General features: G+C 41.5%; 1 protein-coding gene across 3 annotated transcripts in view; it reads left to right on the top strand.

The window, feature by feature from the left end:
* Positions 1-11235: 11235 nt before the first annotated feature.
* Positions 11236-11691, top strand: part of CUNH11orf87 (chromosome unknown C11orf87 homolog) — a 28323-nt gene continuing 27867 nt past the window's right edge. For 2 of the 3 annotated variants that reach the window (XR_011680257.1, XR_011680256.1), the window contains exon 1: positions 11236-11576. The gene's annotated coding sequence lies outside the window, so the exon portion shown is untranslated. The remainder of the gene's footprint in view (positions 11577-11691) is intronic. The other variant, XM_071434131.1, reaches the window with a different exon arrangement.

The raw sequence follows: 11691 nt of genomic DNA, 5'->3' as shown, positions 1-11691 counted from the left end.
GACTCGTGGTAGTCCCTTGGAGTGTCCTCCACCTCCTCTGCTGGTGCTTGAGAGCTCAGGGCTGTGTTTGCTACTCCTCACTGCAGATGCCTCCTACTTAGATCTGGCAAACAGAAACATGGCAGTGACAGAGACTTTCTGTGGAAATAGCCCTTAGCACTTATGTCAGTTTGGTTATTTACTGAGGGTTTGCTTGTTGGTTTGTTTTTTTTTTGTTTTTTTTTAATGCAGATAATTTAAAATATATTATAGTTTTTATGTTTGTGACCATGTTAATCTATGCATGTTCAGTTTTTATTTTGCATCCAATTCCCACAAACCTAGTAGCAAGTGGAAGCAGCTTTCCCCCAGCCATACTGAATTTCAAATGTTTCCATATAATTTGTCACTGCTCATCAGAATGATTCAGATTTTTAAAAAAATATTGATTTAAAAAAATATTGATTTATGGTTTTCTGCAAGTGGCCTAGGTGAACTTGAATGGAAGGAAGCTCTTAAATCTTGTATTCGACTCTGAGAAATAAAATTTTTTATTTCGACTCTCACTGGTGATGCACTCAGCATAAAACAACCAGCTCCAAGGGAACCTTCAGCCTTGCTGGAACAAAGCTCCTCTGGTGAACTGTGCCACCAGCACCCAACACACACGGAAGTGTGTGGAAACAAATGGAAATAAATGAATGGTAGATGTCCTTGGTTCCAGACTTAGGAGCTGTTATACCATTTGATTTCATAATGAAACAAACGGCCTTGTAATCAGATGCCTCATTCAACACTCACCACTGACAAACCTTGACTTCCATCCTTAACCTTGCCATTTGAGTACTTTGTTAGATTAAAACACTATTCCTTTTAGGAAAAAGAAGGAGAAATGCTCATATTATGACAAGAGTGTAAGTAAAAAGGGAAAGGTGAGGTGACATCTGCAGCAGGAATGCTGTGTTTATTAACCCTGCCTCTCTGAGTGTAACCTGTAAATACAAAACTGGGGCTCTGGTGACTATACTGTGCTCTTTTTTTCCTTTATTTTTTGATAGAAAAAAATGCAAGCAAACTGCTTAAATCATAGGAACAGGCAGCTGAATATGAATAAACTGTTTCCTGTGGGTGAATTTGATGGGCTCTAACCAATGCCTTCAGCTTGTCACTATTCCCTGCCTGTAGATACAAGACACAGAGCTGACATTCCAGGATGAGTTCTGTCATTAGTAGGGCATTTGATCTATTTTGCTTCTGCCAATTAGGATTTTGACTTCCATGTGCTGGGCAATCCTGTCTTCATGTATTTCCTAGAAATGATTCCCAGCTTTGGGTTGTAACATAATTCTTAACACCTGGGGGAATTGTAGCACTCTGTAAGCTGTTAGACTTACATTTCCCCTGTAATGTGCTAAACAATAGCCAAAAAACAAGAATTGCTGCTTTTTCTTTCATGCTTTTAGTTTCCTAGCTATCCAGGCTTTGCCCAGCTCAGTGCACACAGCTGTATCTAATTTAAATACAATGCAAATGCAGATGCACATAAAAGATCAGCAGAATTAATTATGTTCAGAGTGCTGGAAGAGCCACTGGGAAGCTTCTTTCAGCATCTCCTGCCCACTCTGCTCGGTCTGTGAGCTCTGGATGACATCTGACTCAAGCACTCCTTTAATTTATAACCCTGGCAATTAAATGGCAGTTCTCCAGCCTCTGCCCTAGGGAATAGAGCTATAATAGGCTTTAGAGGTAAAGCTACTATATTGCAGGATGAATTTTGGGTAAAGTGCTAATGTTATCATGTTGATGCCCTTCAGCAAATACAGTTATTCAACAAATTAAACAATTTTTATATTCTCCTTGACATTTCATAGCGTACTTTAATAAGTTAATGTATCTCTGCAATTTTTTTTTTCTGCTGGCACCTAGCAATCCAGAGTAGCTCTAATTTGCAGGTGTTATTTGCCATGCTTGTGATGAACTAATAAAATAATTCAATCAAAGTCTGCCAACACATTGGAGCTTTGAATACTTCTTTAATTTCTCTAATCATTTATTTTAATTGCTGATAAACCAGAGCTGAAATAACATTTGGTTTTAGTGTAGAAAGTACTGATTATACACTTGTTTTGTTGGTGCTTTGGTCACTGCTGTTGTTTATGCATCTGTAGTTTAGTTAGGCCACTGGGGCCAAATCACCCATTACTCTCAAAGTCCTTTAAAATTTATTGAACTGGAACATGTAGCAGAGCTGCTACATGATTCTGTATCTGATAATGGAAGGAGAAGAATGTAAACCAGAGGAATATTCCTAACAGGGTATTTTAAGTTCTGCCAAGGTGTTTAACAGAAAGGGAAGCTTGACTCAAGTGTGTGTATACTTATTTGGAAGGAGGGCTGGAGGTGTGACAGGCAAGTGGCAGCTGGGACCTTATTCTTAATTTCTCTATTAAGATAAGAATGGGAGAAAATAGTGGTCTTTGGTAGCAAATGGCAAGGTGGAAGGGGAAAAAGCTGCTTCAGCTGTCACATAGTTCTGTGTAGGAGAGAAGGGGTTTAGGTTCTCCATGTGAAGCCCACTGCTGGTGTTTGCATCAGGCAAGCTCTGCATACCACTCCACTGCTTTATTTTAAGCTGCTTCTGCCTTGCAGTCAGAGTGTAGCTCGTTTTGGATTGCACTGCAGTGGTGGGGTTTATGCTGATTCCTTTTGAAAGATACCAGCTCTGAAATGGGTATTTTTCACTTACCTCATGCAGCTCAGAGACACCTGTCACGTGTGTGTGGCTTCTGGGTGTCAGCAGGATGGGAAAGCTGTGCCCAGGGTGCTCTGTCCCCCAGCACCAGTGTGATCTGCAATGGGGAATATCAATGAGATTGAATCACACTTTATAATGGCTGAAGGCAAGAACCAGAAGGAAGAGGGTTAAGGATTTTACTTTTGTGCTTTTCCTGTCCTTTGATCTGGCACATAACTGATAGAAGGTTCTTGCACAGTCAGAGGGGCTACTATTTAATACACAGTACTTCTGCAGTCTGGAACTGGGGGGTGTGTCGTCTGACTGACATTTCTTTGGCATCTTTCTCTTTAATTCCTGCACACTTTGATCAGACCACACATTTCCTGTTCAAATTATAATGCACTGAACATCTCTTGTGCCAGCCCTGAGCCACACCTGCATAAAACTACTGCTCTGTTAGAGGGCCAATGCCTTTAATAAAGATTTCCTGTTCTAGGGGTCTGAAGAGAAGTGTGCTTCATCCTGAGGTCCAGCCTTGCTTGCTCGATCTAAGCAGCAGATCTCTGAGCTATGCAAATGGGCCAAATGATCTTTCTGAGGATTTATCAATTCTGTATTATTTTTAACTATTGATTTTTGCAATCAGATATCATATATTGCTTTTTGCCCAGTCAGCACTGCCCCACAAGTAAGTCTTTCAAGAAAATTCATTGTTGCCATGCCAAAAAATGAATTACATGGTTTTTTTAATCTAAAGTCAAGCATTTTTGTAATATAACCATCCTGGTCAAATTAATTCTTACAACTGGAGACAGCAGGAATAGGTGCCAACATTTTGAGTCTATTTCAATTTGCTTTAATTGGGTGTATAATTATTTTTCTACAACTAATCAATCCCCATACTATACTTGCAATTATCAAATAATGGAAAGACTCTTTAGAAATTTTGTAAAGCAAGATCTTGTTAAGATTCTGTTAAAGAAAAATCTGTAAACTATTTCAATTTATTTTCATTTCACCCCAGAGGATATTTTTCCCCACCATCCTAAGTCAAAGGGCAAAATGCACAAAGGTAATTGGCAAAGATAAATATCTTCAGGGTGATAATAACATTCAGGGAAAGGCATATTTGTGTCTAATTCAAAATATTCCACAGTGTCTTTTTGTTCTGGAGTAAATGCAGGCTTGTAAACTGTGACTGCATCTGGCACAGCATAAGGAGGGGAAACTTGCTGAATTGTTCAGCAGTGGACAGAGGAGAAGGTGCACAAGCCAGCGGGAAACAGGCATCTGAGTCCAGTTTCAGATAATGTGAGGAGATGCAAATGTAAGTCATCTCCATGGGGACATTAAATCTGATGGACAGTGTGATACTCTCATCCTTGGACCATTGCTTTCCAGAGATGGGTGTGAATGCCCCCCCCAAGGGGGAATGGGACAGGTACAGATGAGATAAGGGATAAGACAGCAGAGGATCAGCTGGGAATTTCCATGCACCCATGTTGCAGACATCTTTTCATTAAAATCCTTTTCTTAGGATTTTTTCTTCCTGAGAAGCTGAGAGGCTCCAAGAACAAAATGTAAACAATGGTTATCTGCTGCTGTGGAATGCATCAGGTGTGTCTGTGGTTGGTCTCCTGTGGATGTTTGGATTTACTGACCAGTCACGGCAGAGCTGGCTCTCGCGCTCTGTCCGAGCCAGCTGCCTTTGTTAGCATTCTTTGCCATTCTATTCTTAGCTTAGCTCACCTTCTGAGATGAAACTTCTCCTTCTATTCTTTTTACTATAGTTATAATGTAATATATATATCATAAAATAATAAATTAAGCCTTCTGAACATGGAGTCAACATTTTCGTCTCTTCTCTCACCTGAAAACCCCTGTGAACACTGTCACACACCCACAAAAGTGCTGCATAAAAGAGCTGACAAATTATTTCTGGCCTCAGGCTGGGCATCATGTGGCTAGAGCTTCTACACTTCTTTGGTGTGAAGTTGTAGAGTGCATCAACCAATCTTCTTGTAAAATGAAGACTCAGCTGACTGAATAGGAGGATGTTAAAATGTTTGGCCTGCTGCTGTCAGAATATAAGAGAGGCACAATAAAGAAAAAATCAGGTGATATGAAGTGTGATAATACTGGTGTTTTCTGTGTGATAATGCTAACAATCCAGATCATAATCCTGCCAGCACCATCTCTATTTCAAGTACAACATTTAGGATATAAAGAGAAAAATCTTGTCCATACAATTTGTGTCACAACTCAGCTCAGAACTTCTGCCTCCATGGCTCGATCACCCTGCAACATATTTGTTAAAAACTAGATCCCAGTCTGCATTTTTTGCTGCTACAAAAGGACATTATTTTCATTATTTCCCTGTGGCTGCTGTACTTCCAAACATATCCCAGCAAAACAGGAATTAACATCAGCATAGATTTACTAAAATGGGCCAAAAATTGCCAGGATAACCTGAATCCAAATGGGTTAGTAAAAAAGCCATCACCATGGTAATCCTAAACTCAAACTTGAGTTTTCTTATTCCGAGTCATGAAGTCTAGAAGGACAGTCTTCAAAACCACCTCATCTGCATGGCAGAACAAAAGGAGAAAAGAGTAGTTAAATGAAGTTCTGCCTGTGGAGCAGCAAAGCCAGTTATCCATAACAATCTCATTGCCTGCAAGATGCAAATGCAGGATTTGTGATGCTTTGAAATAATAAAGAACAAGATGGGAGTGAAGGCAGAGTCTGGAAAAGACAAGTCCTGCCAGACTGTGATGATTGTGAAGTGGAACTAGGGAAAAAGATGAATGGGAGAAAAAAAAAATAATCTGTGAAGCCAGCAGCTAGCAATGGCCACAAGAAGCTGCAAATGCTGGAAATTAACATCAATGCAATTACTGAAGTAAATTAAGAGACAGTTGTCAATGGACTGAGAGCTTTTCCAGAGAGGCACTGGGAGGAAAGCTTAGAAAGGAGATTGAACTTTGAATTTGATGTTTTCAAGTACAAGGTTTGGGTGTTCCATCAGAGCTTTGCATCTGTCTTTGTCTGAATTCGGCCCCTTCCCTGGGCACTGGCCAGCCCTGCTGCTCAGTGAAGCAGTGATGCATTTGGGCTGGGGAGCTGTACAGATGTTTCACATCTCTAACAATCCTCTCTGCTGTGGTATTAAACACAAATGGGAAAATGTGAGAGATGCTCCTAAACAGCATGGCCTTGTGGCAGTGTGGTGCCCCAGTGGCTACCTTCAAGTGCTGGTGATGATGGAGATTCCAGGGATTTTGCCTGGCTAGCAGAAACCCCAGAAACCCCAGAAACCCCAGAAACCCCTGCTAGTTGTCATCCACATCTAAGCACCCTCACGCAATGCCAGTTCCTTCCAGTTTCGGCACCAGTTGAAACATCGTGAAAATATTTACTACCAAAAAATGCTTCATACTTTGGGTGGATGTCTACTATACCAAGGGACTTTGTTTTCTTGCTTTAAACTGTTCACCCCCCCATCAAGGTGTGTACATTAGAGCTCCCTAGCCCAGGCCATGGCTCAGCTTGCTGTGTCCCTGGGGATGGGGATGTCTGCCAGCTGTGTGGTGGGGAGAAGGATCCTGCTGGTTGTCAGCAGTGCTTCAGCTCTGGGACACAGTCCCTTGCCTGATTATATAGAATGAGGGAGGCTGCAGCCTTTGCATCTGCACTCTGTTTACACCTTGTGACCACCTCTTTTGCTTTGGTACATATGCCTTTTCCCTGTGTTCAAAATTTTTTCTTCAGGTTTCCACCTTAGGAAAAAAATTGGTTCAAAACAGCAGCCCAAATACTTAGGAATTAATCTAATCAACACCAAGACCCCAGTGCTGCACAGAGCCAAGCTGTCTCCTTATTAGTCTCCTGGTGTTTACAGTTTGATTTGACCTATGCAATAAATCCTAAGTGGCCTGTGGGCTGCCTACCAGCAGTGCCTCTTCCCATGTGTTGCCTCTAGCAGAAATGCTGCCCACAAGGTCCTGATACTATTAATCTCTCCCCAAGAGAAATTAAAAAGTCCCAAAACATTTCCTTAACTCTAATCCTTTTGTTGTTTTTCTGTCATTCAGTTCACCTTCTGTGTGATTTTCAAGCTAAAGCTGACCAGAGTTGAAAGTAGTTTATAATGAAAACATGCTCCAGTGCTTTATTTAATGGCATTAGGTTACATCGACCATAGAGCACACGTCTTATTTTCACTGATGATCAGACTACAAAACCAAATTAAAAAAAAAAAAAAAATCTACGCAATCATAACATTTTTTCCCCTTGTGCTGCAGCTAGGCTATTAACAACCTAGAAATCTGCCCTGCCCTGTATCTCAATTGATTTGAAATATGGTGGAAAACAAGCTTCCAGTATTACTAATTGTGCATAGCATTTTAACAGCTGCTGTGTTTCATCATAAATCTGTTTATTTGGGAGAAGAAGCTAAGGGTTGGTGTGTGCAGTGAAATCGCAAAAGCTCTGGGTTTTAAAAATATTAAAGGTTACAGGGGTGAAATGTGCCAAGAACTTAAAAAAAAAAAAGAAAGAAAGAAAGAAAAAAAGTCATTGTGTGTAATTTGCAAAGCAGTTTTTCTGCTTGCTTTTTCTCTTTTGCAAACTCTTAAGTTTTGCTTAAGGTCTGCTTCTGCCAGACCTGCTCATCAAAAGCAAGCAGCCATCAATCTGTCAGAGCCAAGGTGGGAATGGGCAACTCCCACAGCAGTGGCCAGGTAAGGGAAAGGGCTGGGGACAGCCTGGCTGGAGTGGGAGGGAACATCTGTCCCCAGCACCAGGCAGCAGTGCCCAGCTTGGCCTGGCTCGAGAGGGTTTCTGCTTTCCTTCTCCAGCCTTGCTGACTACAGTGACTATGCCAGCCTTCATATTGCACATCTGCTGCACATGGACAGTGATATTTACTTGCCATGGATATTTTATGGAGACAAAACACTGATTCCTGAGTCAGTCAGCAGACCTTCCACTATGAGTCCTGAGCAGCCAGTGTGTGTGGTGCATGCTAAAAAGGAAAAGCAGAATTCTTCAAGTTTATTTGCTCTTGTTGTATTACCCCAAGGCCGTACAGCAGAGAATCAGACCCTTTCCTAGCCATGCTGGAGGTAGGAATGTAATTATCATTGCCTTCAGTGCTGAAAAACTTCTAAAAGCTCTTCCATTTCTGGGAACAATGGTCTGTGAATCTCTCTGGACTGAAGATTAATGCACCTCTTTCTGCATCCCTGTCACTTGATTCAGTCATCTCCCTCTCCTGGAATGTGTGTGTTTGCCACTGTAAGCACACCAGAACTCCAAGAGCAGGCAGCCCTTGCACAGACCTGGCTCAGGCTGCAGAGGCACCTCCAATGTGTGTAAACCCCTGGAGAGGTCTTGCTCTAAACTGCTCACTTTGGGGATAAAACTAAGATTTTTTTTTCTTAGAAATTTGACTGAGTGACATATATTATCCTCATCTGAGGAAATCTCAGAGTTAAGTGGGGTTTGATCTTGCTGGTGGCTGCAAAAATACAGGTTTTAATGCATAAGAAAACTGATTTTCTTGCTGACTGATTTTCTCAGAAAAATTCAAGGCAAAATCCATACAATCTTCAGTATTTTGTGCATCTGATCACATTATCACACTGCTTATCTGCAAATCTCATTTTGATCGGCTTATATTGTCTTTTTCAGTATCTTGCTGATGACATTTGCTTCACATGGATTTGTTTGATGGCTAGTAGCCCTCTTGTGCTGCCCTTCAGAGTTTTTATTTAATAGAATCATAGCATAGCTTGCACTGGAAGGGACCTTAAAGATCACCTTGTTCCAGTCCTGCTCCCATGGACAGCAACACCTTCCACTAGCTGACATTGCTCAGAGCTCCATCCGGCTTGGCCTTGAACACTTCCAGGGATGGGGCATCCACAGCTTCTCTGGACAACCTGTTCCAGTGCCCCACCACCCTCACCCTCACAGTAAAGAATTTCTTCCGAATATCTAATCTAAACCTACCCTCCTTGTCCTGGCACTACGTGCCCTTGGAAATAGTCTCTGTCCATCTTTCTTCTCTTCAGGCACTGAAGAGCCTCTTCAGCCTCTCTTCAGGCACTGGAAGGGCAAATCAAGCTACCCCAAAGCCTTCTCTTCTCCAGGCTGAACAATCCCAATTCTCTCACCTTTCCCCAAGAAGAGGTGCCAAAATGTTTATTGACATAATCTCCTTCTGTCTGAGCAGTTATGCTTTATGAAGAGAGAATAAAATTAATAATTTTTTTATTTAAACATTATAAATTACACCTTAATGAAGGCTGTGACCATGTGGGAGGTGTGTTATTCCTGAACAAAATGGCTGCACCTCTGTGCTTGGGTCAAAAAGCTTGGGAACAGACAGGCATTGAAAGCCTCACAGCATTCCTGGGCACCCCACAGGTGTCTGACATGTAAATGACAGTATAATTCTGTCCATGAGAGACAGAGGAAATTATTCTATTGCTAATTTTCTCTACATGAAGCCAGGTAATTGACTGGATTAAAAAAGAAGTTGTGCACAATATAGTAAAGGCAATTTGCTGTGTAACCGATATTTATTTTACAGGACACCTCATACATACAGGAGAAACTAGAAGAATTTGTGTTCTGTTATATGTATAAAATTATCCTTAGGAAGAGGCTCACAAGGGGAAATCTATCTCAGAATTATATGAAATATCTCACATGGAAAACCTGACCCTCTCACATAGTGTTTTTTTCTGCCCATCACACTCTGTGATCTGCAGTGTCTTCTCTCAGGCATTGCTCCCAGGGATGGAAACCTGCACAGCAGAGTGGTAAATAAGTGAGTTTTTGAATTTTCAAACATGACAACCTACTTTCAGCTGCTTGACCTAGCACAGAGAAAGGAAAATGCAGAGAGCAAAATTCAGCACCCCATAACTGCTTCTTACCTACATTTTCACACTCTTCCTCTGTGTGCAAATAAAACACAGTAGTCCTGCAACCAGCAGAAGTCTGCAGGTACCAGCTGGAGTGTTCCTGCTCAGGGCAGTGGACCTTAATCATGAGCTGCATGTTCATTAGGTGGAATTCCCTCTCTCAGCTGAATTAAGCATTCCACATAAGCACGGGAACAGCACAGCATTATCACCTAACACTTGTGCTGGTGTGGGTGGTGTCCTGCCAGTTCTGATGGCCCCTGGGAGCAAAGTGATTGCTTTGCAGGCTGTTCTAGCACCCCAAACAGCTCCTAAACCCATGTGGCTCCCAGACTCCTAAATAGCACCTAAACTAATTTTCTCCAGCTTTTTTCCTTTTACTTTGCTCACAGTCAACTGCTTTTCCAAGCAAGGTGGAAAAGCTGTTGGGTTTGTGCAGGGTGCCTTGATCTGAACATTTTTCTTAGAAATGTCACTCTGGTGTCACTCTCATAATTTCTGCAGGTTTTTTCTTTTGGCAGATATTAGCAATTGTTTTGTCTCATGCTCCTGTTCCTCCATGTCTTCCTCCAGAAAGGATCTCTTACAGGAATTTTCTCACCCCAAAGAATTGTACCCTTGTAAGAGCAAGCAGTGAAGTTTTCATGGTGCAGAATTTTGCCTAGGATATTCCCAGGAGATTTGAAGCCTGCTTTGCTTATTACCATGAGATTGCATACACGCTGATTAGACTCATCTTTTTCATTTTCCAAAGGAAAATATTTCATTTTTACTCTGAGCATGATTTTCCACTGTATTGGTTTATTCCACAGCAGATGTGCTTCTTACATCAAGTTTGCTCTAAATGCAGTGGAAGAAGCTTGTGGAAGCATCTTTAGCTCTACTATTTCTCTGATTTCAGTGTAACCTTTTACTCCCCTTTTGTGAGTCCTAGTGTCCTTCACATTTTCAAAGAACTGACTAAGATCAAAACATTAGAATTATCCATAATGCTTTTGCTCAGTCCTTGGAGACATTCTGTGACCTTTCTTTTGGTAATATGAACATCTTAACAGGTAGGTCACCAAAAAATTTTTCAGAGGTTTATACTTCTATTTTATTAAATACACTTACAATGACAGTTTGGTCTTACATTTTTTTTTCTGAGATGGAATTACACCCAGTTGGTTTTGCATCTGAATTTTGCATTTTATGTTTGCTTGCATTTTATGTTGCTCAGTTGTACCTTTTACTCCTGTCTCTTCTGAGAACTGACCTGACTTAAAAATAGCTTATGGATGGTCATAAATTGCAATTCTTAGCAAATTTGCTATTTGACACAAAACTGCCGCCTCACTCTTCTGAAAATCACTTTGCCTCAGGTCTTGTAAACGACCAACTCTATTAATTCCTTGCACTTGCCTGTGCCTCTGCCTGCCTCTCGTTCCAAGACACTGTATATCACTTACTCCAAAACTCAGTATGTTTACAGTGCCCACGGGAATGAAAAAGCAGAAGACCTCGTAAACTAAATAGTTTCCTAATTAACACATTTAATCTAAAACACCCCAGCAACTTAGCTTGAGGGGGAGAAAGAAGGAGGAGAAATGTGCTATCCTTGAGAACACTCTTCCTCTGCTTATCTTGAAGGCACAGCTATACACCTCTGGAAGGTTGCCCTAACCTACACCTCTAGACCTCTGCAGCAGTGGGAAGAGTGTCTTACTGTACTTATATCTATTTCAGCCACAGGTCCTTCCTTTTACACTGTGCTTTGTTGCTTTCTTTTCAGCCATTTAAGATCAAGTGCTATTGTCCTCTGCTGCTGCTGCTGCTGCTGCTGGAGCACGGCAAGACTTTGAAACAGTCTCCATGACAATCAGAGAGATGCAGTCTGGATCCTAATGGGGGTGATGCATGGCTGTGATTGTATCCTGCAGAGCAAGGTACGTGGATGCAGCTGCTGGAAGATGTGGGTTAAGAACTGCTGGTCCCTCCCTCCTTTTAGGACCATGCATGGTGCTCCGGGGAAACCTCTTTGCTCTGTGCTGACACAGCATC

Source organism: Agelaius tricolor, unplaced genomic scaffold (genome assembly GCF_023055355.1).
Source record: "Agelaius tricolor isolate 1412-34295 unplaced genomic scaffold, bAgeTri1.0.p SCAF_9, whole genome shotgun sequence".
Classification (NCBI taxonomy): domain Eukaryota; kingdom Metazoa; phylum Chordata; class Aves; order Passeriformes; family Icteridae; genus Agelaius; species Agelaius tricolor.
Note: the sequence above shows the minus strand (reverse complement) of the source record. Positions and strands in the feature narration are given on the sequence as shown.